This window comes from Hyperolius riggenbachi, chromosome 6 (assembly GCF_040937935.1).
Source record: "Hyperolius riggenbachi isolate aHypRig1 chromosome 6, aHypRig1.pri, whole genome shotgun sequence".
Lineage (NCBI taxonomy): Eukaryota > Metazoa > Chordata > Amphibia > Anura > Hyperoliidae > Hyperolius > Hyperolius riggenbachi.
In genome coordinates, this window is record NC_090651.1 from 283873028 (window position 1) to 283900822 (window position 27795).

Consider the following 27795-nt stretch of genomic DNA (forward strand, 5'->3'; position numbering starts at 1 on the left):
AGGTAAGACAAAATCAGCTTTTTTTTTCCCGATCAGTAGTTCTGCGCCTGCGCAGTACACTCCACACCACATGCGAGTGATTGACAGCGGTGCTCGTGCAGGCGCAGTGGAGGACAACCTGCCGGGGACCAGGAGCCAGCAGCTGAGAGCGCAGTTGTGGCGAGGGACATAGCGGCTGCTTGAGGCTGGAGGAAGCACCGGGGTGAATAGGTGTCTTTTTTTTCTAGCTTGGATATTCCCTTTAAGAAAGTTATCCAAAGTTTTAAAGGGGATCCATTGATTTATAGTTATGCTGCTGATAATACAGTATAAAAAGGACCAAATGAGAAAAAAAAAAACTACACATCAGTAGATCAGGTAAGGACCATCTGGGGCCTAGGAAGAGCAATGAATTTGACCCAACATCCCATTTATCAGTCCCAGTTGAAAGGGTGTTTAGGCAAGTTGGAAGATCTCAGTCCAACGGGCAATGGGAGCCTGCAAATTATTACACTGCCACAGAGGCAGCCTAGCTTTTACCTGCAGACCACACTGCAGACACCAGGTACAAAAACTGAGTAGCGATGGCTCTCCTATATACAAGAATTAAGTAGCTGTGGACCTCCAAATAAAATAAATAAATAGTTATGTGCCTCCAAATAAAATATTTAGGTAGTCACATACCTCCAGATAAAATAATTAAGTAGGCATGTGCCCCAAGATAAAATAATTAAGTAGCTACGTGCCTCCACATAATGGAATTAAGTAGACATATGCCTCAAAATGAATTAATTAATTAGCCAAGTGCCCCCTATATGCAAAAATAAGTAGCCATGTGCCCAGATACAACAGCTAATTAGCCATGCGCTTCCAGATACAGCAGCTAAGAAACTTTGAGCAGCCAGAGAAAAGAAGAAAATAATTAAGCAGCCTTGTGCCTATAGATAAAGGAATAAGCAACATGCATTTCCAAATAAAGAGATTAAGAAGCCATGTTCCCCCACATAAAAGAATTAAGCAACTACGTGCCTTATATCAGATAGTATTAGGTAACTGGAAAGTGAGTGGATTTGAGCATTTAGGCAACCTTTTCTTGGGTCCCTCAGGTCTAGGGGCCCTGGTGCAGTCAATGCAATACTACGGTTTAAAGGAGCATGCATGTGTAATGATCCGCTCAGCTGGCTGCACATGCAGACAGCTGTTTGACCATTCCTCTAGTCTGTGGGCTGCAGGTCTCTGGAGGAGAGACCTGTCTTTTCTTTGCAAGTTCCAGACCTGTTCTGCTGCTGAGGGATTTGCATTCATTTGATCTGCTGAATCATGCAGATCTATATCACAATCTTACGTGCAGCTCTCATAAGGCTCCCTTTGCCGACAAACATCTCTCAGCCTCCCTTGGGTACTAGTAAATTACTAGTAAATAGCAATGGTCATGTCTGGAACTCATGGAGAAGCATGTGATACGTTTGGTCAGGTGACAGATATGTAAGTCTCTGATTTGCTAGTCATGATCATGAGCTAAAGCGGGATGTGATCACAGAAAATCAAAGCTTTGCAAATCTATCAGCTGACCAAACAAATCACCTGCTTCTCCATGAGTTCTCCTAGACATGACCATCACTACTAGTCAAATGTGGCTACAATATTTCTATTTATGGTAATTTGTAGGTCTCATGTTTTTTTCAAGATGAACACAAGTTACCTGATACACAGGTGCATAAACTATAGCATAACTACAGCCCCCACACCTGTGCGAGGGGTGAGGATACGCCTTCTGGGCCAATGAGATTAGTAGCATGGAGAGTATAAATGTGGCACAGAGTATGACAGAGCAGGGGGCCATAAGTGAGGACAGAGGGCAGTGCAGAGGAGGGACTAAAGGGGGAGATGTTGCAGAGAAGACTCTGAGGGGATGGGGATGCAGAGGAAGCACTTAAAGCACACCTGAAGCAAGAGATGAAAGCTGATTTTGTCTTGGCTGGGGCTTCTTCCAGCCACATATAATCTTTGGGGCCCCTCAGTGTCCTCTGCCGATGTTGCCCCTCATTAAAATCTCTGACCGGGCTAAGTTGCAGCTACCGTGCATGCTCTGTCACATCCATGCAGCTCCTCAATTGCGCTCCCATGGGCGTTCTGCACAAGCGAGGGTTGCAAAGAATTGTAACCGCGCAGAATGCCCCGGCCACAGGAGCGTGATAAGGGAGGCACGAGGACATCCTGTCCTGTAGAGCATGCGCTGTAGCCGCGACTCAGCTACATCAGAGCATTTAATGAGGGGTGACAGCAGCACAATAGAGGGGACCCAGGCAAAATTGAGGGGCTTTCAAAGTTATGGGGGGGCTAAAATCCGGGTAAGACAGCTTTTTTTTCCCGATCAGTAGTTCTGCGCCTGCACAGTACACTCCACACTACATGCGAGTGATTGACAGCGGTGCTCATGCAGGCGCAGTGGAGGACAACCTGCCGGGGACCAGGAGCCAGCAGCTGAGAGCGCAGCTGTGGCGAGGGACATAGCGGCTGCTTGGGGCTGGAGGAAGCACTGGGTAAATAGGTGTCTTTTTTTTCTAGCTTGGATATTCCCTTTAAGAAAGTTATCCAAAGTTTTAAAGGGGATCCATTGATTTATAGTTATGCTGCTGATAATACAGTATAAAAAGGACCAAATGAGAAAAAAAAAAACTACACATCAGCAGACCAGATAAGGACCATCTGGGGCCCACGAAGAGCAATAAATTTGACCCAACATCCCATTTATCAGTCCCAGTTGTTTAGGCAAGTTGGAAGATCTCAGTCCAACGGGCAATGGGAGCCCGCAAATTATTACACTGCCACAGAGGCAGCCTAGCTTTTACCTGCAGACCACACTGCAGACACCAGGTACAAAAACTGAGTAGCGATGGCTCTCCTATATACAAGAATTAAGTAGCTGTGGACCTCCAAATAAAATAAATAAATAGTTATGTGCCTCCAAATAAAATATTTAGGTAGTCACATACCTCCAGATAAAATAATTAAGTAGGCATGTGCCCCAAGATAAAATAATTAAGTAGCTACGTGCCTCCACATAATGGAATTAAGTAGACATATGCCTCAAAATGAATTAATTAATTAGCCAAGTGCCCCCTATATGCAAAAATAAGTAGCCATGTGCCCAGATACAACAGCTAATTAGCCATGCGCTTCCAGATACAGCAGCTAAGAAACTTTGAGCAGCCAGAGAAAAGAAGAAAATAATTAAGCAGCCTTGTGCCTATAGATAAAGGAATAAGCAACATGCATCTCCAAATAAAGAGATTAAGAAGCCATGTTCCCCCACATAAGAGAATTAAGCAACTACGTGCCTTATATCAGATAGTATTAGGTAGCTGGAAAGTGAGTGGATTTGAGCATTTAGGCAACCTTTTCTTGGGTCCCTCAGGTCTAGGGGCCCTGGTGCAGTCAATGCAATACTACGGTTTAAAGGAGCATGCATGTGTAATGATCCGCTCAGCTGGCTGCACATGCAGACAGCTGTTTGACCATTCCTCTAGTCTGTGGGCTGCAGGTCTCTGGAGGAGAGACCTGTCTTTTCTTTGCAAGTTCCAGACCTGTTCTGCTGCTGAGGGATTTGCATTCATTTGTTATGCAAATCACCTAGCTGTCTCCTTAGAAGGCTGGCAGTATAAAAGCCATGTTATCCCAGAGTCCTTAGCTAGTCATCCTTTCATGGTTTGTTACTGAGAAACACTCCTGGAGTGTCAGCCTTCCCTGTTGGATTGTTAAAGTTATTTTAGAGTAATTCTGGGGACTGCACTAGGCAGCTCCTCTAGTGCAGTTAGCTTGCTTATCTGTTTTGTCAGTGTTGCCTCTCTGCTGTGATTGTCCTGTCGTCAGCGGTGGTCGATAGGAAATCGTTCTGTCTGTCTGGGGGTGCTAACCAGAGCAGCGGTTGCTACTGGTAGCCCCTTCTGTTCATCTGTCTTGCTTGGATCGCACTAGCCTCTAGCGGTAGCGGCTGTGGATCCTTCTGATCTGCTTTCTTGGAGTATAGCTGGAGCAGCGGTTGCTACCTGCTATCTCATCTGTCTGTCTTGCTTGGATCGCACTAGCCCCTAGCGGTAGCGGCTGTGGATCCTTCTGATCTGTTTTCTTGGAGTATAGCTGGAGCAGCGGTTGCTACCTGCTATCTCATCTGTCTGTCTTGCTTGGATCGCACTAGCCCCTAGCGGTAGCGGCTGTGGATCCTTCTGATCTGCTATCCTGTCCCTGAACCCGGATCGCACTCGCTCTGGCGGAAAGAGCAGTGGATCTTTCCTATCCTGTCCCTATACCCGGATCGCACTTGCTCTGGCGGAAAGAGCAGTGAATCTTTCCTATCCTGTCCCTGAACCCGGATCGAGCTCGCTCTGGCGGAAGAGCGGTGGATGGTATCTCTCATATTCCTGTTTCCCGTTTGTCTGTCTTGTCTGATACGAACGCTTGCTTTAGGCTCGGTGAGGTAACCATTTAGCAAGCGTTCACGTTCTCTCTTTTTTGTGTTTGTCTGTTATTGGTCAGTCAGGGTGGCGTGCTTGTCTCTGTTGCGCTTCTCGTGCGGAGACTGCGCCATAAACGCGTTTGCTGTTGCGAATGAGTGCGGTGTTCGCGTTTAGCTAGCGTTTGTTGTTTTCCTTATTTCTCATTGTTGTTTGCTGTGCCTTTGCTCTTCTCGTGCTCTGTCCTTTTCTGTCTGGTGTCTCTTGGCAATCGCCATTCTCTGCGATTGCCTTCTTGCTTTTGTTTCTGCTGATGTGTGTTCACCGTCGCTGGGTGGCGACTAGATTGGTGGACACAAATTCATCCTGTATCTGTGCTCTTTCTCTTTAAGGGCTGTTCAGCCCTGCGTTGTCTTAGATCTGTACAATTCCTATCTGGCATCTGTGGCCGTGCAGAGGCTGTGCTCGTCTGCACTCCACAGCGCCATCTGCCGGTGGGAATTGCCCTCTGCTGGTGCATTGCACCTAGCCTGAGTTCACCTAATTATACGCTTGTGGAGGGTTTTTGCTGTGTCAGTGCGCATCTTGTGCGTTGACCGTGAAAACGATTCCGCGAACGTTACAGCATGACTGTACATATATTAATCATAGAAACGGGTGTATGGGGGGGTGAATGGGGGGTGTATGCAATAAACTGTGGGAAGCAGAAAACCGTTACCACATGATGTGTAAAGCAAAATGTAATGCAATACATTCTATGCATTACGCTCTTCTTATAGTACGTAAGATTTTACGCATGTACCGTATTTCTGCTCAATGCAGTTTAGTTCATACAGCCCAAAGTTTCCAATAGAAAACGAAGTTTATTAATATATCATATACAAAAAAATATGCATCTAAATGTATAAAATCATATGGGTCTGTTTATGTATGTGCCGTCATCACTTGATAACGCAGATTTCAACACAACTTGGTATACCAATCCCTTGCTACCTAGAAAGATATATGTTCTGGGAGTCTCACCCCCCTTCCCCCTCCATGCACACCTGTGTGGAACCACAAACCGCCAATCAGATTTCACCCACTCATGACAATGGGTAAATTTAAAAGGCTGCCATTCTCACAGTAATAAAGTGAGTCCTCAAACTTGGCACAGTTGGTCACTAAGTGACGGAGGTTAAACATTCAGGGAAGGTGGGCAGAGCAAAAAACAGCCAATCAAATTTCAGCCATTCATTTTAAATTGAGGAAAATGTCAACTGCAGCCATTCTTAGACTGTTAATCGTAGGGTTCTCAAACTTGGCACAGTTGGTCACTTGGTGACTGGGATTAATACTGAGGAAAGTGAGTGGAGCCTACAACACCCAATCAAAATTCACCTACTGATTTTCAAGGGGAATTTAAATTGCTGCAATTCTTCCATTATTAATGGTGGGGGCCTCAAACTTGCTACAGTCAGTCATTGGGTGACAGGGGTTCAAATTCAGAAAAGGGAGTGGGGCCAAAAATAGCCAATCAGATTTGTTTGATTGATTAACTGCTTCCATTCTCACATTATTGATGCCAAGGACCCCAAAGCTCACAAACTTGGTCACTGAGTGACTGTGTGTCAGGGTTAGAAAAAGTGGCCACACCCAGCAACAACTAAATACATACCTGGGCAACTCGGGGTCTTCAGCTAGGCTAAATTAATTATTAAAGAGGAACTTTACTGAATACAACTTAACTAATATAATTGCTTATTTTAACAATATTATTTTATAAATTACTAGCTGAAGACTTGTTTGTTTGGGTATGTTTTTGGTTGTTGTTGGGTCCGGTCAGGTTTGTGACATCACATGATACCCCCTCTACTGGCGACACTTGGAGATGTCTGTAAATAGTAAATCGGAACCTGGTCTTACCACTTTTATCTGCAGGATGAAAGCAGTTTTGTTTCCTCATTCTTGTCATAACTTTGCCAGGATACCATCTGCAACAGGAATACATTGTCTTAGCTGGAAGCATTCTGAAGGGCACTGTGATCCTCTAAGCTGAACTTTGCACCTAGAAATTCAAAGTAATGATAACTGCATCCCTTATGATTCACTTAATTACAGTTTATAAATGCTTCATTCGTATTGTCGCTCATTTAGCTGCAGTTTTAAATAACCGTGTAATGTTCCTGTTAGGTAACTGTGGTTTTCAGCTTTCAAGTGGGCACGAAAACCTCAGAAACTTTCATCTATGCCTGTGTGCGCATTACAGTTGTGATCCTGTGGTAGTGCACTGTGCCAAGCTAGTCATAGTAAACATTTATAACAAAACCCTTCTGCTGCCAAGCTCTCACCCCCAAACTGCTTCTCTGGTGCCTAAGCCAGTTTTAACATTTTTCTTAAAGAGTAACTGTTAGCCCCAAAAATCAAATTTAAATCTCTATTGCAATGTTTTAATTACTTTGTAAGGGAGCCAAAAGGGCAATGCAGAAGTTAAAAAGCAATCTAATTTTTTTACTGTGTAGCCTTTTCCCCAAGCTCCTAAGGAGGACGCAAAGCCGCATAACAGATACTGCAGAGCATGCCCATGTCTGCCCGACCCCCCTCTCCCCCCCAGGACCAGGTGCCGATGTCTGCCCGACCCCCTCTCCCCCCCCCCCCCCCAGGACCAGGTGCCGATGTCTGTCCGCTGCCCCCCCCCCCAAGAGCCGATGTCTGTCCGACCCCCCAGGACCAGGTGCCGATATCTTCTCATCCCAAACAGCTGACACGGAGAGAGAGCGGGAGCGGAGTACATCTACACACTTGCAGCGCCGCCACCGCAGAGCAGCCGCCGCCGTGCATCTCTCTCCTGCTCGTGATTCTCTCACATGTGACTCGGTATATGATATATGCTATAGCAGCATAGATGGTGCTATTGTGGCCAGGAACGCGAAGAATCACTCGCGTCCCCAGCCTGTCAGCCCCTGTCACCGAAACAGGAAGTGGCTGTCGGCGGGGCCAGGAGGATCGGAGGGAGACGGCGAGGGCACCGGACAGCTGCAGGGGGCTATTGGAAGCCTCAGGTTAGTAAAACTCATTTTTTTTTTTTTGACTTAAGTGTCCCTTTAAGGTTCCTGACAATTTATACTTATGCCATTAAAGTGATACATTTTTTTTTTTAGGCTTTCTTTGGTTAATATTTTTTTCCAAGAATTGTTTAATTTTATAGTCAGTCTACGCCCTTCCTATTTTTCACATGACAAGTGTCACAGTTATAAAACACCTCTAAACATACAATATATGCCATGTTTTGATACTAGTTGTGCATGTAGCAGACCATTATCTCCAGCCTGTGCGCCCATAACGATTAGATACGATCTCTAACGCAGGGACCCCAGTGCTGTACAGATACATCAATAGGCAACAGCGCAGTGATGAATCTATACAGCGTTGTTGGGTTCCCCAAACTGTCACCCCAGTAATCGCATCCGATCGCTACGGGCGTCAGCATTACTGGTGTCAACAGTTCTTCGGGCCAAGTATAGGTGACACAGGTGGTTAATTGGCTTCTTATTAAGGGTTAAAACTTCAATGCAGACAAAATAAAAAGATTTTATTTTTTAATGTGACACTGTCAATTTAATACCCCCCTTTTTCTGCCCACCAACAGGGCTTTCTTTTGGTGGGCTCTAATCCCTGCTGCAGCTTTTTTTTTTTTTATTAATTTAATTGTTATTTTTATAGGTTAATCAAGATGGCGCCGGACTCGGACGCCTCGGCCACAGGGCTCCGGCCTTTTTCTTCCTTTTGAGGAGGTCTCTCCCTCCACTCACCTCTTGCCTCGTCTTGTGCTGGGGTAAGAGGCGGAGGGCATCGGTGGAATCCAGTCTGGCCCCGCAAACAGCCACGGACCGCGGGTGGAAGGCAAGGAAGCGGTGAGCTGCTCGGAGGGGATCAGCGGTTTGGGAGCCCACGTGCAGCATGGAACCTAGCTGCACGGAGCTCTGCTGACCTGCCGCCGCTGCCCCCGGACCATCAGGACACCATCCGCTCTGCAGGCAGGATCAGCTGTTTAGGAGCCCACGTGCAGCATGGATCTTAGCTGCACGGAGCTCTGCTGACCTGCCGCCGCTGCCCCCGGACCATCAGGACACCATCCGCTCTGCAGGCAGGATCAGCTGTTTAGGAGCCCACGTGCAGCATGGATCTTAGCTGCACGGAGCTCCGCTGACCTGCCGCCGCTGCCCCCGGACCATCAGGACACCATCCGCTCTGCAGGCAGGATCAGCTGTTTAGGAGCCCACGTGCAGCATGGATCTTAGCTGCACGGAGCTCCGCTGACCTGCTGCCGCTGCCCCCGGACCATCAGGACACCATCCGCTCTGCAGGTAGGATCAGCTGTTCGGGAGCGCACGTGCAGCATGGAACTTAGCTGCACGGAGCTCCGCTGATCTGCCGCCGCTGCCCCAGGACCATCAGGACACCATCCGCGCCGGAGCCACCGACCCCCACGCAGTATTTGAGGCCCGACGACCAGGTTTGGCTCCTAGGGAGAGGCCACCATACTCCGCACACTCAGGGGACAAATGTCATGCAGGCCTCCGTGCAGGCCCCCAGCGGTGCGCCCGGCCACACAAACCGCCTGAGGGCCGACAGCTGATCAGCTGTTCGAGACACCGCCACCCCTTGTGTGCAGGAGGCCTTACCTTCCGGGTCTCCCACGTGGTAGGGGGGTCCTTTCCAGACGCAGCCCCCAGCCTTCATCAGAGTCATCCTCCACTGCCGAAGCTCGTATCGCCCACCACTCAGCCGGAAGGACCAGCGATGTGCCTGCTCCAGGCACCTGGCGACTTTTCCATGGGGACAGACTCTGTTTCGGACTGCTTCGTCAGTCCCTGAGGTGCCTCTTTTTTTATCCTGCAGCCCCGGGGGGGGGGGGGACTCTGCCTCTGCCTCTTGCCCTGGCTCCTTCTCTTCTCTCTTTCCTCCTCAGTCTTTTTAGCTATTCCTTCTCTTTTCTCTCTTTCGCTGTCCACTTTTCTCTCTTTCGCTCCTTTCGCTGTCCACTTTTTCTCCAGGACTCACGGCGGGGCGTCTGGAGCTGCTGCGGAGCTGAGCGAGCGCCACCGGCAGATGGCCACCGGCTGCTCCCCTCACACAGCTCTCCAGACTTCCCCACGCGTCCGTCAGTATAGCTAGTGTGCTGTATATATAAGTGCCGTGTATATATGTATATGCTACTTGTACTACTGTACCTGACTGTATATGTTGGACTGCATGCACGTGTTTGTACCATCTCCGACTCTGTCTGTGCCAAAAATAATTCCGGGTACAACCCCCATTGTACTTGGCGAAATAAACGTGATTCTGATTCTGAATTTGTTTTCCTCCCGTCCCTCCCTCCCCCCGACAGCAAATCAGGGCGATCCTCCCTCACAGGCATAGGCTCTGCGCTTGCGCGTGACGTCACAGAGGCTGCGTGCTGTAGCATGCGTTCAGCCCGGCTAGAAAGCCGCAATGCTCCTGACTCGGTCGTCCAGAAGCTGGGGGCCACGGGGCAGTTGCAGCCATAGCTCCCAACTGTCCCTCTTTAGGAGGGACAGTCCCTCTTTGGGAGCCCTGTCCCTCTTTCCTCCTCATTTGTCCCTTTTTCTACGTAAATATATATATTTCTCTACTAAAAAATGTTTGATTGATTCAAAACTTTATTCCCATCTCTTAAATTGATATATTACTAATTTTAAAACGTTAATATGAAGGAAAATGAACCAAGATAGAAGGACCAGTGTGGTTTGAATTTTAAAACAACACATTTTTCTTATGAAATCTTTATCGCATGCGTGACTAGGGGTGTGACAGGGGTGTGATGGGGGCGTGGCCGGGCATGGCTTAAGTGTCCCTCTTTCTCATCCCAATAAGTTGGGAGGTATGGTTGCAGCTACAGGAGGGGGCAGAAAGGAGAACGGAGGTGCGGTGAGCATAAGGACAGCTCACCATACATGCCTGCTCCCCCCGTTTCTCATCTGTGTTTGGGCTCTGGTATCCTTTAACCTCTTGAGGACTGCAGTACTAAACCCCCCTAGTGACCAGGCCATTTTTAGTAAAATAGGCCACTGCAGCTTTAAGGCCAAGCTGCAGGGCCGCACAACACAGCACACAAGTGATTCCCCCCTCCTTTTCTCCCGACCAACAGCGCTCTCTGTTGGTGGGGTCTGATCGCCCCCCAGTTATTTATTTATTTTTTTATAAATATTTATGTGTGTTTTTGTGTGATTTTTTTATATTTTCCTTTTTTTTTTCAATAAATTCCTCCCTCCCCCCCAGCCAGCCAATCCTGTCACACGGCTGTCCCCAGTACAGCGCTGCTGCCAATCGCAGCGCTGTACATGTAAAGAGACGGCGATCACGCCGTCTAACAGTCTCCCGAGCAGCAATCGCCGCTCGGAGACTGAAGGCGGGGCGGAGCTCCGCCCCCCAAGCAGGAGATGCGCGCAGCCTGCACGCGATCTCCTGCATTAGCTGGCCCCAGGACTTTACACCGATCGGCGTTAGGCAGTCCTGGGGCTGCCGCCACAGCCATCGGCGTGACGTGGTCGGCAGGAGGTTAAAGCAAAGCTGTAATGACAAAAAAAAAAAAACCTAAAAAGTTAGATATTTAGCCAAGTAAAGGGAATCCTGGGTGATCTTGAGGCTTCCCAATCCATCCATGAGGCCACTGCTGCCGTGCAGGGCCCTCCAAAAATATCAGACAAGGCCCCCTTGGTGTAGGAGTGCATGCATGAGTGCGGTTGCATCTATGCAATAAGCCAAAGCCATGCTGGTACATGGATGGGAGTGCGGCTGCAAACTAGAGCGGTGGCGGGGTCGAGGAGGACATGGGAAGCCTGTTAGTTATCCAGAGAATTTCCTTTATTTAGGTAAGTACCGTATGCAACTCTTTTTTTACGTCATTACAGGTTTGCTTTAAATACTCTTTTACAGGCGCATATAGAAAACCTCCCATATTCCCACTTTGTATATATAGTTCATAAAGAATGAACAATATTAATCATGCGCACTTTCATAATGGTAAAAAGGACAAATATGCAAACTGTCTCTATGCACTTGTCTTTGTTCTTCCTTACTGTTTTCTATTTCTTCCTCTCAACATTTGCTTCAAACGGTCTTAACTATGCACTGTAATGGCCAGACTGCAACAGTAGAGGGCACCAAAGTAATTCCCAACTCACTCTTCTTATGTACTGTATTTAGTACATAATCTTAACATAAATGTGCCTTTTTAAAGCATAACTGAAATTTATATCTAAAATTAAGATACTTACCTCAGTAGTAGGAAGCTTCTATATAGTCCACAAGCTTCCCTGAACCTCCCGCAGGGCATCATATCAGCGCTGGGTCCCTCTAAGCATATTTGGCAAGCTTGTTGAATATGCTTTATGCCATTAAAAAGTGCATCTATAATGAGCATGTGATATATATATATATATATATACTGTATGTATATATTATTATTTAGTATTTATGTAGCGCTGACCTCTTACGCAGCGCTGTACAGAGTATATAGTCTAGTCACTAACTGTCCCTCAGAGGAGCTCACAATCTAGCCCCTACTATAGTCAAATGTCTATATATTTATCAGAATGATAAATGTGCCAGGATGCTCATATATACAGTATATATGACACATCTGTGTAATGCTGGGTACACACGTTGCGATTTCCCGCTCGATCCGCGGGATCGATTATTTCCGACCTGTTCGATCGGGTTTTGTTCGATACAGACCTCAATTTTGCATACTTAACATGAACCTCGGAAATAATCGATCGATCCCGTGGATCGAGCAAGAAATCGCAACATGTGTACCCAGCATTAGGAGAGGACAACACCACATGGTGACTCTTGCTGCATGCTGATCTACTTGAATGAAATTTGTGAGAGGCCACACCTGTGGACTGGTGGGCCAGTAGCATACACACATACCGCTTTATAAGGGAGGGGGGTGGCCACTAGATATAGAGGTTGGTCTGCGACTTGGTCTCAGTGTTGAAATTCTCCCCACTTTGTATTTGAGTTTGACACCCTACCCTAGGAGCATCCTCAGCAAGTTAGGTGGGTGTGTTCCTGATAAATATACATTTTAAAACAAGAAAAAGGCAATATTTCCTACAGTCCAAAGAACTCATGCAGGTAGGTACTTCCACTTACCTCACATGATAGTCAGAAAAGTAAAAACAGAGACGTCTCAATACATTTGCAATCAGTTTAATTACACATTATATACTTTAGTATTATTATTATTTTTTATTTATATAGTGCCAACATATTCCGCAGCGCTTTAAAAAGTACAATAAGATGACAAGGGGAACATAGATACAACTAACAAATGTACAGCAGAGTTCCAAGCAGCACAAATATTGTTACAATTGTTTCAGATTAGACTTTTTATGTCTGTATTTTGCAGAACATACTAATACACTCTATTTTATTTTCAGGAAACTGTTTCAAAAAGAACAGAGAAAAAAAAGTAAGTGAAATATATTTTCTATAACTATTTCACCTTGTCCAGCTTGGCACTGCAATAGCAGCTAAGAAACCATTTTTATGCAAAAGTACAGCCTGGGCATTGCCCATAGAAGCGATTGAGACGTCTAGACTAGTGCTTGCCAACCCTATCCTCAAGTACCACCAACATGTTTTGTGGAAATCCACAGAGGTAATCAGCTCTACTAAGACACTAATTGCCTCATCTGTTAATGTTTGTGGTTTTCTGCAAAACATGCACTGTTGGTGGTACTTGAGGACAGGGTTTGGAAGCCCTGATCTTGACTCCTGTTCTATTCCACACACTGAGATATCCAATTTTCAGACCCCTTGGTCAATATGCAATTCACTTTTTCTCCTGAGTTTTCTCCTACGCCATATGTTCACACCTTGTAAATAAAACACCTTTTAAACCAGCAGCAAGCAAGAAAATACTCAAAATTATTTTGATAGTACTTTTCACCCACTTTATGGTACTTTTTTTAACTGCAAAGCGTCAAAAAGTTATTTTAAAAAGAAGATGAAAAATGATCTCCTAGGAGAAAAATAAGAAGAAAGTTTTAGTTGTTTAGGGGCCCTTGGGCCGATCCAATTCTCTTTTTCTCCAAAATTTTCTCCAAGGTGATATTTTACTTCTTATCAATAAAAGGCGTTTTAAGTCACAAACAAGTAATTAAATACTCAAAATAATTTTGATAGTACTTTTTCACCCACTTTTTCAATTGCAGACTGCTGAAAAGTTATTTTAAACAGGAGATGAAATTATTCCCTAAAAGAAAAAGTGAATAGGATCAGGCTAGTTGTGTCTCTTTACAAAGAACCAATCCCATTAGTGCTTTTCTGCCTCCTAGTGGCTGTAATAAAAAAGTAAGTGATGCTATTTCCCCAAATCTATTCAGTGTGGAATGTGCCATTGTTATGTAAACAAGTATCAATAATCTGACTTTTGTATTGCAGTTATGAGAGACCTGTTTTTATTTTTAAAGTACACCTGAACCAAGGGGGATATGGAGGCTTCCATATATATTTCCTTTCAAATAATACAAATTGCCCAGCTGCCCTGCTGATCCTCTGCCTCTAATACTTTTGGCCATAGACCCTGAACAAGACTGTAGATCAGATGTTTGACTGAAGTTTGGATTTGCTGTATGCTTGTTTCAGGTGTGTGATTCATACACTACAGATGCATGAAAGATCAGAAGGATGCCAGGTAACTGGTATTGTTTAAAAGGAAATAAATTATGTATATTCTGGAGTATAAGACTACTTTGTTAACCCAGGAAAATCTTGTCAAAAGTCGGGGGTCGTCTTATACCAGGGCCGGATTTCCCATAAGGCACTCTAGGCACGTGCCTACAGGCGCCGTATGTCGGAGAAGCGCCCCCCCATTCATGAATGTCCACCTGGTTGCTGCTGTCCTCCGCTCCTTCCGTGGCAGTGCAGCCCCCTCCATTAATGTCCCGCCAGTTACTGGCTGCTGCGCTCCGTTCCTTCTGCAGGTGTCCCCATATGCTGTGCCATGCTGCGGCCCGCTCCTCTCCCTCCCTCCGATAAAGTATACAGGCAGCGGCACTTGCTTCCGCCCCGCTGGCGGCGGCTATGGTCTGCACAATACCGACAGCGTACTTCTGTTTTGTGTCTTTAAGGGTCCTCGCTTGATGAGGTCATCAAGCAAGGACCCTTACCATACAGAAGTACGCTGTCGGTATTGTGCAGACCATAGCTGCTGCCAGCGGGGCGGAAGCAAGCAACTTTATCGGAGGGAGGGAGAGGAGCGAACCGCAGCATGGCACAGCATGGGGACACCTTCTGCAGAAGAAACGGAGCGCAGCAGCCAGTAACTGGCGGGACATTAATGGAGGGGGCCGCACTGCCACGGAAGGAGCGGAGGACAGCAGTAACCAGGGGGACATTCATGGGAGCCGCATTGCAATGGAAGGAGGACATGTGGACACCGGACATGTGCATCCCAGGGTGGGTAAGTGCCGCTATCTGCATCCCACAGTAGGCGTGCGTGTGTGTGCAGTGTATGTGTGTGTCAGATGACTAGGGGTGTGTGTACACACCACTAACTGCCCTCAGGAGCAGTTTAATTTCTGCCTCTTATTACTGACCTCAGGAGCTTACAGTCTAATCCTAGTCTCATGTCACAAAGAATGACATGAAACAGTGATTAGAGTGTAAGATTCTAAGGACAGTTAGGGCCATGACACACCAAAAAGCATTTTGCAGATAGTTTTCGTTTTTAAGAAACACCTGCAACATCAAAATTGTGGTAAAAAAATCTAAATTTTTTGAAAAATCGCAATTGCGGCGATTTTAAAGTCAGTGGAGGCGTTTTTTAAAAAACGACTTGCAAAATGTTTTGGGATGTCTGGGTCCTTAGTGACATAAAGCAGGAACTGGAATTCAGAAAATTTTAACTTGGAGTGGGGCCTGTTTTGAGGGGCGGAGTTAAGGGCGTCAGAATGCCCGTGCCTACAGGCTCCAACTTTGTAAATCCGGCCCTGTCTTATACGCCGGGTGTTGTTTTATAGGGCAGGTGCTGAAACTTCCGAGCCGGACTGGGGAATCTGCGGTTGCCGCATTCGGTGGGGGGGCACAAAAACGTCTGCTGCTGCATCCCTGCCGTATGCAGCGACCATATGAAAGCAGCAAGGGCGGTGCCGTAAAAGTAGTCTTGGAGACAGGGATTGCTGACCAATCCAAGCAGGATTTGTGTACAACAACCAGCCAATCACCGGTAAGGTACATTGCTTGCCGTGATTGGTTGGTTGTTGTATACTGGGTAGCACACACAGTACAGCACCAGTATCTGTACCTGTTTATACAGTAAAGCACCAGTACATGCAGTACAGTATACAAATGTCCAACAGTCAAGAGGGGTGGTCTTATACGGCGAGTATATAACAATATTTAAATTTTAACTGGAAAAGTTGGGGATGGTGTCGTCTTATACGCCGGAATATACGGTATGTCAGCCTCCATATCCCTCTCACTTTAGTTGTCCTTTAAAGAAGTCATGTCATTGAAAACTACTAGTAGGTCTGTATTAAAGAGAATCTGTATTGTTAAAATCGCTCAAAAGTAAACATACCAGTGCGTTAGGGGACATCTCCTATTACCCTCTGTCACAATTTCGCCACTCCCCGCCGCATTAAAAGTGGTTAAAAACAGTTTTTAAAAGTTTGTTTGTAAACAAACAAAATGGCCACCAAAACAGGAAGTAGGTTGATGTACAGTATGTCCACACATAGAAAATACATCCATACATAAGCAGGCTGTATACACCCTTCCTTTTGTATCTCAAGAGATCATTTGTGTCTTTCTTTCCCACATGCACTGAAGTTTCAGGCTGCTCTTTTCTTCCTGCAAACAGCTTTGCCCTTGTTTGTAATTCCTCAGTATGTGAAAGCCCAGCCAGCTCAGAGGACGATTTATCCAGCTTGTAAAAGATAAGAGAGAAGAGAGAAGCTGCTCTAATCCTAAATAACACACAGGCAGTGTGCATAAAGGGGAGTTCATAGCAGAACCACAACACTGAAGAACTTGGCAGCCTTCCAGACACAGGCCGACAAGTCTGACAGGGGAAAGATACATTGATTTATTACAGAGACTGTGTTAGTAGAAAGTGCTGCAGTTAGCCAGAACACATTAGAATAGCTTTTGGAACGTGTAGGATGATAAAAAACAGGATGCAATTTTTGTTACGGAGTCTCTTTAAGGCCTGTACCCACCTCATGATTTTCCAGATGACCAGTGATTTTTTTGAGCGAGGATTAGTCGTTTCCGCAATCTCGCAAGATGGGTACAGGGGCACAATCATGCGAACGTCTCTTAGCGTCACGTGGTGTTAATGACCGTCTATGCGGTTTGGATCTTTAAAGTCTTCAACGACTTCCACACAAAGTACAGTGATTGCATGAAGTCTCATTTGGGCCCATCATGCAACGTGACGCATACCTGCCGGCCGGAAGATGGAGGCAGATGGATTGGGGAAGAGCTCGTTGTCAGGTAGATGTCGCTGGATCCATCTTCCTACATCTCGTGGCGAGTATGTACTGTAGCTTTAGGTGAATGAGGTGTTTTTATTGCATGTTCCACTTTGGCACAGTTGGACAAACAAAACCTTTTGGGCTGTAAATATTCTGGGTGTTGTCTCAACTTTTAGCGTTTGAAATACCATAGGGGGTGATTTTTAAATTTTTAAGGTGAAACTGCAACACTAGGCGGTTTTAAAAGATATTTATTATAAACACCTGAGGCATGCTTACTTTAAAGGATTGGTTGCCACTTCAGGTACTCTTTAAGAACTTACCGTACTATTGGTGAAATGACCATTGGTGAAAAATACAGAGTCTGCAATATAAGGCTCCCAGTTATTGCTGCAAGGACCGGCAGATGGTAGGGTTAATAACTCGCCTGCTCACCCGTTATTCATTAGATGTCAGAAACCCCGCCCCTCACTTTGGCAAAACCGCCATGGTGTGTTCCTTCCAAAGTCTTCTGAAGTTGAGGCAACCCCCACCTGCTTGTCATGGCCAGTCCCAGCTCGGAAGCCTAACTGGTGGCTGCAGAGATGTGCAGGACCACAGCAACGCAGGTGGGGGTGGCCTCAGAGCTTTGTAAGACTTTGGGGAAAAATGGCCACAGCTGTCCTGCAGATAGAGAGGGGTGAAGTTTCTGACATCTAATGAATTACATGCGAGTGGCTGAGTGAGTGACCCCAGCTCCAGATTTACCTCACAGGAGCCTATAGGCACAGATGTTCTGGCACCTTGGACTTCACTCTACATGAACCTACAAACCCACACCGAACAGCACTGCAAGTGTGCTGCCTGGCCCAGCTGTCACTTCTCCCTTACCTGTCATAGGTAGCTACAGGTGCCCCTTATTATTAGGTACCCTCAATGTTAAGTAGCTAGAGGTGTCCCTTAGCATCAGGTAGCCAGAGGTACCCTCAGTATCTAGTGGTAAGTAGCTAGTGGTGCCCCCAACCGAAAGGAGATCTCGTCAGTGAAATGCCAAGAGCTGGGTGAGTAACCTCTCATTTACGCTCTGTTAGTAGCTCTGCATAGGGAAGGAGGGAGGCAGGCACTCGGGGAGGGGAGTGAGTCACCTTTCCATCATCAGGTGCCTGTAGGCATGTGCCTATAGTGCCTTATGGTAAATCTGGCCCTGCCTAGAACTCACTAATCCCTGCAGCAGTAATAGAGAGCCTAACAGTGCCGGCTCTGGCACATGCTATTTTTTCACTAATGTTGGATTGTACCTTCCATGGCTGAAGGTGTGTGTGTGTGTATGTAACGGAGTGTTAAATTGAGGCTGGACAGTGGCTTTAAAACTGATTGCAAAAATGCTAAAATTTAAGATACATGTAAACAAATACAAATGAGAAGTACGTTTAGTCCAGAGTAAAATGCAGGGCTGTGGAGTCGGAGTCGAAGTTGGAGTCGTGGAGTCGGAGCAATTTTGGGTACCTGGAGACGGAGTCGGAGTTGGTGGTTTCATAAACTGAAGAGTTGGATGATTTTTGTACCAAATCCACAGTCCTAGTAAGTATTAGACTAAAGAGTCAGAGCCTAGGAGTCGGAGCCATTTTGGGTACCTGGAGTCGGAGGTTTCATAAACTGAGGAGTCAGAGTTGAGGCAGGGAACACACTTGACTGTTTTCGTGCGCGTTTTCTGCACAGAAAAACTGAGAACTCATGTTAATCAATGGGCTAGTCCACACTTAATATGTTGTTCGCGCGCAGAAAAAAAACTGACATTCTGCATCCTGATTCTGCACATTTTGTCAGTTTCCTCTATCAATTGCATCAGCTGCTGTTAAAAAACGCGTGCGTTTTCCTGCATAGAAACACACTTGGTGTGCAGAAAAAGTATGCAGGAAAACGCACAGAAAACTGAAAGACAAGTGTGTTCCCTGCCTGAATGATTTTTGTACCGACTCATCAGCCCTTTTTTCCCATGTTGCTGTCACTTAAGGTAGGGGGTAAAAATCTGGCAGAACTGACAGGTTTTGACCTAGCCCATCTCCTCATGGGGGTTTCCTCTAGGTTTTCTTTATTTTCAAAAGCACTTAGTAAATGGCAATGGCACTGTCCAACTGCCAAAAAAGTGTGCAATGATCAGGGAGGATGGGCAACATCTTTATATACATTATTTGCAGATAGTGTTGTTATAAATAATAAAGGACATGCTGAGATTCCCCATGAGTAGATGGGCTACTCCAAAACCTGTCGGTTATGTCAGATTTCTGCTACCTACTGTAAATGACGGCAGCATAGGAAAAAAAGTAATTTATGGTTCATTTTATTCAGGAAGAGACGTTCTTCTCATTTACACTGTTTACATGTATTTTAAATTTTAGCATTTCCGCAATAGTAGTCCTTTAAGATTGTGCAAATCAGTGCACTTTACAATTCACGTATATTAACAGCCAGTTGGTTAAAAAGTCAGTGGGGAAAATGCTGCTAAATAAAAATGATGGTTGGAGTAATCAAAACTGAAATCCGTTGTATTTCCTAGGTTCCAAGAAAAGACATTCTAGGCATGGAAACGGAAGAGTAAGTAATCACATTAAGGACGTATGCTTACAGCTAATGATCAATAGTTATGACCAGTACAAAGAAGAGGCAAATAACCTGTTGTCTGTCAAATATCTACATTTACACTGTACTATGACCGTACATTGCAACCAGGGCCGCTTTTAGACTTTGTGCCCCCCGAAGCAATACATTGTGAGGATGGCCCCCGATGTGTGTGTGCAAAGCTGCTCCCTGCTGGCTTGCAGCACCTAATCCCCAGGATGCCGGGAACATGTTGCCCCATGCCGCATCACTCACCCGCTCTCAACAGATTAGCAATGGGATCACTGGCTACATGTGAAATCCTGCTTCCTCTCTGACTACAGCAGTGCCTCATGTGACCCGGCAGCATGTAACAGGTCACATGAGGCACCACTGTAGCCATGGATACAGGATGCTGGTCTGCGTGGATTCATGTCACATTGCTGGAACGCTGAGAGCAGGTGAGTGAAGCGGAGACGTGCATGTAAGGAGGGGGAGATGGGGAGTGCGAGGTGGGGAACATTTGGGGAGGGGAGCAGGTTTTGACAACCTCTGAATTGTTAGCGCCCTGAAGCACATTATTAACGTTGCTTCATAGAGGAACTGCCCCTGATTATAACGGCACACACCTCCAATTTCCACAACATGGCCTTTTCCAGCTGATAACACAATACATCATAGTGCTATTGGTAACATATAGGATGTACTTTTTCTTTAAAATGCAGGCGAGAAAGTAAATACAAAAAATATTGATCTAATTAGTTTAGGGCTGTAATTACTTTGCTAGGGATACCTTTTTATGTAAGAATACCTGACTAAATGAAAAGTGGGATATTCTACTGAACCTCACCAAACAGTGCTAAAGTGTGTAACATAGCAAATTCACTACAGCAAAAGATTAGAATACAAATCTGATTGAAACTGCTTTTAAGCATTATGATCTGACTAAAGATTCCCATACACGGTACAATAAAACGTTCAATTTTCCTGTTTATTCAACCAAAACTATTAAATTGAATGAAAGTTTAAAATAATCTTTTTTTCTATCAAGAAAAAATAATCGATTATCCCGTTTTTTCAATAAAAATCCGATCGGACATGTTGGAAAAATCTTTATATTCGACATAACAGAATAATTGAACAAAATGATCTAATAATGAAAAAAAATGAAAAAAATGTACGGTGTATGGGCACCATGTAGGTGTCCACATAACATACATTTTTTTTTAAATATATTTTCAATTCAAGAATTGCAATCAATTTTTGTGACTAATTGAAACATTTCAAAAATCTGACCAATGTGCCACACACATGTTTAGTTTTTCCCCAATTATAAAAAAAATGATTGAAAACTCAAAAAAATTTGCTTGGGTCTGTCCATTAATTAATTAATTGACAATCTACCACACACCATTCAATTTTCAGAAAATTGATCAGAAAAATCCAACACTTTCGATCTTATTTTATAGAATAAAAAAGGGAAATTCGATCACATTTCTCGAACACATGGAAAAAGGTTTTGATTTTTCGGGACAACCGATCGATTATCGAATTGCCGTAAAATTGGATCATTTTATTATATGGTGTGTGGCCACCTTTAACCTCCCTGGCGTTCTGGACGAGCTGAGCTCGTCCAGTAACGCCGCTGTGCACCGGTCCGGCCCTGCTGGGCTGATTTGCACAATTTTTTTTAAAACACGCAGCTAGCACTTTGCTAGCTGCGTTTTTTTTTAAAAACACGCAGCTAACACGTACGCAATCGTCGCTGCTCGCCGCGAATCCGCCGCTACCCGACGCGCGACAGGCCCCCCCCCGGGACCTCTGCGCAGCCTGGCCAATCAGTGCCAGGCAGCGCTGAGGGGTGGATCGGGATGCCCTGTGACGTCACGTCGTCGATGACGGGAGACGCCCTAAAGGAAATCCTGTTCAGAACGGAATTTCCTTATAGGCAAGCGCGCCGGTGGCGATCGGAGGGGTGGAAGGGACGCCGCAGGGAGGGGGGCATCATGTAGCTAGTGATAGGCTAGCTACATGATAGAAAAAAAAATTATGCAAAAAAAAACCAGAACGCCAGGGAGGTTAAAGTGGCCAAAAACTATACAATAAAATCCGATTTTACAGTAATTTGCAAAAAGTGAATCGAATTGGATTTCCCGGAAAATCAAAAGCTTTTTTTTTATTCGAACAAGAAATCTGATCGGATTTCCTGTTTTTATCCGGTAAAAGTCAATCAGGAGTGGTGGATTTTTCTGATCAATTTTTTTGAAAATTGAATAGTGTGTGGCAGATTGTCAATTTATAAATATCTAGACCCAAACAATTTTCTCAGAGTTTTATATCATTTTTCACAACTGGGGACTAATTGAACATATGTGTGTGGTACATTGGTCAGATTTTTGAAATGTTACAATCAGTTATAAAAATTGCAATTCTTGAATTGGAAAGGTATTTAAAAAATTGTATGGTGTGTGGCCACCTTTAGGGCTGGTTCACACGGGTATCTGCCCCGCGTTTACCGCCGGAGTTCAGGACTCGGCGTTAAGCACTCCCATTCAAGTGAATGGGAGAGTTTGTACCGGGCTCTTACCGGAGTTTGCGTGAATGCGGCGTTCAGATTCCGATCTTCCCTGGCGTTCGAGGTGACCTTGGACGCTACATGTAACGTCCTGGGACAGTTAACCGCTGAGGTTAATGTCCCCTGTGGGGGAGAAAAACGCTGACTGCAACTGAACGCCACTGAAAGCTCAAACGTGATGCTGCTGCAACGCCGCCGAACGCAACACCTCTGAAAACCGGGCAGACGCCTGTGTGAACCAGCCCTTATAAAGAAGCCATCAGCTGTTTCAACTAGATATTGACAGAGTCATTTTCTGAAAGCACCCTTTAGATACTTTATTCATATCAGTGGCCACTAGAGGTCACTGTTGGGATACAGGAGCTGAACTGATCATTCCACTAGTAATAATGCATTCCCAAACCTCTCCACAAGCAGACTGGATGTTCTTTGAGAATGATAATAATTCTCAGTCGAACAATTTCAAGCTTTACGTTTTGGACGGTGATCCCAAAACCTAATGCTAGTTACACGCTATGAGCTTTTCTGGCAGATTTACTGTCAGATCGATTATTTCCAACATGTCCGATCTGATTTCCGATCGTTTTCTAATCGATTTTCACCTGATTTCCGTTCACTTCTATCAGCAAACAATCGGACATCAGATCGTATGTGTTGGAAATAATCGATCTGACAGTAAATCTGCCAAAAAAGCTCATAGTGTGTACCTTAAATGCATAATATGAATGCAAAACTGCAAGAAAAATCTGTGACAAATCAGGAAATTTACTAACTGCCCTAACACAGAGACTACCTCTAAAAAGGAGGAAGGTGGGCCATAGCAACATGGACAGTTCATTTAGGGTAGGTGCACACATAACACAGCGGGAAAGGTCGCGTTTTCTGTCATGTGCGTTGCGTTTTTTGTGCGTTTTTAGTGCGTTTGCGGTTTTTTTAGCCGCATATGCGTTTTTCATGCGTTTTGCTTACATTTTTACACATTTGTGGTTATGCGTTTTCATATTGCATTTCATGCAAATCACTAGGAAGACAACATGAAGCAGAAATGCATCATAAAACTTTATTTTTTTTTTAAACGCATAAAAAAAGAATCAAAAACACATACAAAACACAATACATTGCGCTTTCATTGACTTTCATTATGTGCGCTTTTGATGCGTTCATGCATAATATGCAACAAAACTAGCGATTTTAAAATCGCCAAAGTCAAAACACATTCCAATGCGTTTTTTTCTGCGGCCCATTGACTAACATTGGTGCATAAAACGCAGCGTTTTATGCAATGCTAGCGTTTCTGCTATGTGTGCACCTAGTCTAAGTCAGTGATTTTGGGGCACAGTGCACCCAACAGTAGACAGCCATTACGCTATTAGGAACCAACCTCCTATTAGTACGGATCGCATGGGGTACTTTGAGTAGCAGATTGCCTATTTTATGGTGCCCATACATGGTACGATTTTTTCATTGTTTTCAATTAGATAATTTTGCTCGATTATTCCGTCCGATCGGATTTTTATTGAAAAAAACGGATAATCGTTCCTTTTTCTTGATTGAAAAAAAAATTGATTTTGAGTTTCATTCAATTCGATCGTTATGGCCGAATAAACAGGAAAATGTAATGTTTTTATTGTATCGTGTATGGGCACCATAAGGTTTGGTTGTTTGGGCACTGGCAGTGTTATGCATCAGCGGTGGTGGTGGTGGGGTAGGAGAGTTATGGCCCATACTCACGAGGGACTTTTGTCGCCTCAACACACGGCGCGCGCGTGTTGCGGCGACAGGTCGCTCGTGAGTATGGGCCGCCGCACGCGCGCGCACCCCGAACTGTCGCCCGCCGCTCATGTCGCCATGCGATTGAAACTTTCAATCGCATGGCGACAGTCGCCGCCGCACCTCCCCCGCAACTGTCGCTAGTCCGCGTGAGTACGCGGACTAGCGACAGCAACCTCCATTGTATCATATGGAGCTTCCGGCGGGGGGAGGAGGAACGTCGGCGACAGCTTCCGCCTCGCCGCTGGTCCCTCTTCCGCGTGTGTACGCGGAGGGACCTGGCGAGGAGCTGTCGCCGGCCTGTCGCCCACACGCTCACATGTGCTGGCGACAGGCAACTTCTGCAGCCCGTGAGTATGGGCCTTAAGTGTTATGGCACTAGAAAGGGGGATAGTTAGTGAGCAAATTTAAAGTGAACCCGAGGTGAAAATAAAGTGATGAGATAAACGATAGTATTTATGCTCGTACTCCTAAAAATGACTTTTTTTAGATATCCCATGGTTCAATTTTATATCTAAATGTTTACAAACTAGATTAAATGTTTTATTGCCTCTGCTCAGTTCCAGCCTAATAACTCTCCCAGACTTAGAAAAAAGGTCAATAGTGCATGCATTTTATCTCCCTCTGCTTTCAGAAGTTGTATTCTGCCAGGAAAACCTTTACGGCTGTAATTATCTTTACTATACTCCCCACAAGGCACCTGACAGGACAGAAGCTGTCCCTTCCATGCCTAGAAATTAACTCTTTCAGACCGCAAAATAAAACAAGTAAAACAGCCTGGTTATTAATATGTTGTGTACTTTACATACACAAGTTTATCTCATCATATCACGTCGCCTCGGGTATGTACTGATAGCAGCAGCCCTGGGAGCTATGGTAGGGTTCTGGAGGGGGGGGGGGGGGGGGGGGGGGAGAGGTGGCTCTACCTATCCATTGGCTTGTTCTGCTGGGTTCATCCAACCTGTAACTGCCAGACATTTGCATGACATGGTAGAGCTCACAGGCAACTGCAGGAGATAAAAGAGTTACGGTACTTGGTGTCAGTCTTTCAACGTCTGGCATTCTGCGCAAGTTATCGGTAAATTCAAATGCTGGCTCTTTACAGCCGATGGGACAAGATTAGCCTCACAAAAACGAGTAAGGGCCGGTTTCCACTTGAGCCGCACACATCTGCGAGACGCGCGGCGGCACTTCCGGGTCTGTGGGTACGCAGACAAATCCCATCAGCCGTGCCATGCACGGCTATGGGAATCGCAGCCTCCCACACCAATTCGGATGGAAATGCCGGCAGAATCGCTAGCGCAAGCGATTCGGCCGGCAGTGCCATTGTTCCCTGTGGCAGAGTTTCCCTGCCCGATTTGCCTGCTGGGAAACTCTGCGTATTAGGAAACGGGCCCTAAAGCAAATCACCCGTATATGGCAGAGGCAATGCCAGGTGATTTATTATTTATTTGTTGTATTTATAAAGCGCCAACATATTACGCAGCGCTGGACATTAGTTTAGGTTACAGACAATATTTAGGGGTGACATACAGCAAAATGACAATACAAGAATACAAGAAAAACCAGATCACGCAGCACAGTATGAGTAAAAGGTAATGCTTAGTCAGTCACTGGATGGATCATGGAGATCAAACAAGTTAGGTACACTCAGATGCATAGCATGGGTGCACAGTAATGGAGGTGCATGATCAGGTAGGACACAATAGGAGGAGGATCCTACCCAAAGGCTTACAATCTAGAGGGAGAGGTAGGGACACGAAAGGTAGGGGACCAGAGTTCAGCTGCGGGTTTAGAGCACTTGTGAGGGGTGGTAGGCCAGAGTGAAAAGGTGAGTTTTGAGGGCCTTCTTGAAGATGTTGAAGGAGGAGGCTGCCCTAATGGGTGGAGGTAGGGAGTTCCATAGTGTTTGAGCAGCTCTTGAGAAGTCCTGGAGGCATGCATGGGGATGGGTGATGCGGGGGGTGGTCAGGCAAAGTTCATTCGAGGAGCGTAGTGAGCGCCTAGGTGTGTACCTCTGAGTAAGATCCGAAATGTAGGTTGGACAGGTTTTGTGGACAGATTTGTAGGTCCGACACAGTATCTTGAATATGATTCTGGACTGGATAGGAAGCCAGTGCAGGGATTCATGGAGGGGAGCCGCCGTGGTGGAGCGATGGGAGGAGTGGATAATTCTGGCTGCCGCATTCATGATGGACTGCAGCGGGGCTATTCGTGTCATAGGGAGACCAGACAGAAGGGCATTGCAGTAGTCAAGGCAGGAAATTTGTGAGCGAGAGGCTGTGCTGCGGAGGTGTCTCGGCACTGCTAACTGACTCAGCATTATTTTGTTACTTAAAAATATAAAGTAAGAAAAAAAATATGCACAGGCCCTTCCCCATCTCAAGGACTCTTCATCCTCTGTCACCTATGCCAGTTGGTATTGCCAGGATGACTGATGTGGAGAACTTAGATCATGGTCCACGACATGGAGGGGACTCTGCAGCGGTGGTGCAGAAACCATTTTTCTCACTTGGAAAGCGCCTGTCCATGTCAAGGACAAGGGTCTCATGCCCACACTGAGCTCAGGAAGGTGGGAGTAACTACCCTCATATGTATTTGGGGAATTATGATGAAATCTAGGAGCCCTTTTAATATAAAAGGATTACGAAAAAAGAAAAAAGGAAGGAGCAGTTTGGCACTTGCATTCCACTAAAAAAGCTTTATTCTTGCGGCTTCAAAATTTCTCTTAAACATGTGCACATATAAATATCATGCTAAAAAAGTTCCTATTAGGTCCTTTGAGCGCTGTGGGGTGTGGTGGGAGCAGTGTGGGGCCTGACGACCGTTTCGCTCACTGAGCGTCCTCAGAAGCTCTCTGCACCCCACAGCGCTCAAAGGACCTGGTAGGAACTTTTTTAGCATGATATTTATATGTGCACATGTTTAAGAGAAATTTTGAAGCCGCAAGAATAAAGCTTTTTTAGTGGAATGCAAGTGCCAAACTGCTCCTTCCTTTTTTCGTAATGCATATTGTTGTTTTTTGGTTTTGAGCATGCATGAACCACATTGATTGAACCTGGTCTTTATTCCGGATGCCCTCAATGTCGTTTATATACCTTTATGGAAACACACTAGCGGTGTAGTGCCCGCCTACTTTTCTCTATCAATCATCATTTAATATTAAAGGATCCACCACATGTCCATTCTTAAATCCAAGGTAGATGGGTAAAATACGTTAAGTTTATTTTTTTATTCACGGTAGTGATGTATCTTTGTTTTTAGTTTGACCAAACACGACAAAATATGATTAAATGTTATATCCGGCATTAGGCGTGGAACCCACTAGCAGTACGTTACTAAGCTGTTTAGCGCTTGTGATTTGAAAAGCTCTTGCTAATGTAATACTGTGGGTGTGATCCCACTTGAACTATGTGATTGTATAAAAATCCCCCATAGCATTGCATTAGCAACAACTTTTCAAATCACTAGCACTTAGAAAAGGCTGCTTGTGGGTTTGAGCCCTTATGCCTTATACCCAAATCCTTTGATTTTTGTATTTGTTATATTATTATGGGATGCACTGTGGATCTCAGTTAGGGAGTGTGTTATCTTGCTCTTTATTCTATTGGTAACTGCCATTTGATTTCACTTCATTTCTTTGAGTGGAGTCAGAATACCTGGTCACCTGATCTGCATACGCATTTTGGTTCAGTGATACAGAAAGTATTGAAGATAGAGAGTCGGCAGGACAGTTAGACAGGCAGCATTGCTAGGAGGAATGCAGGAATGTCAGCCTCCATATATTTTGGGAACGGGTTTCTATTATAAGGAGGAGAACTATGTCCTTCCTGATGGACAGTGGTCAGTGTGGGTCATCCTCTCCTCCCGTTTTTTACTAGAGCAGCAGCTGTTGTGTGAACTTCTACAAGCTGGTATTACTAGATTAAGGCAAAGCTGAAGCTCG

At 45.3% G+C, this 27795-nt stretch overlaps 1 long non-coding RNA gene across 2 annotated transcripts in view; it reads right to left on the reverse strand.

Moving 5' to 3' along the window:
• LOC137521555 (uncharacterized) overlaps positions 1-27795 on the reverse strand; it is a 119950-nt gene that overhangs the window by 78467 nt on the left and 13688 nt on the right. Inside the window, exon 3 of one of the 2 annotated variants that reach the window (XR_011022151.1) lies at positions 6339-6406. This is a non-coding gene — a long non-coding RNA (uncharacterized lncRNA). Of the gene's footprint in view, positions 1-6338; positions 6481-27795 lie in introns of both variants that reach the window. The other variant, XR_011022150.1, reaches the window with a different exon arrangement.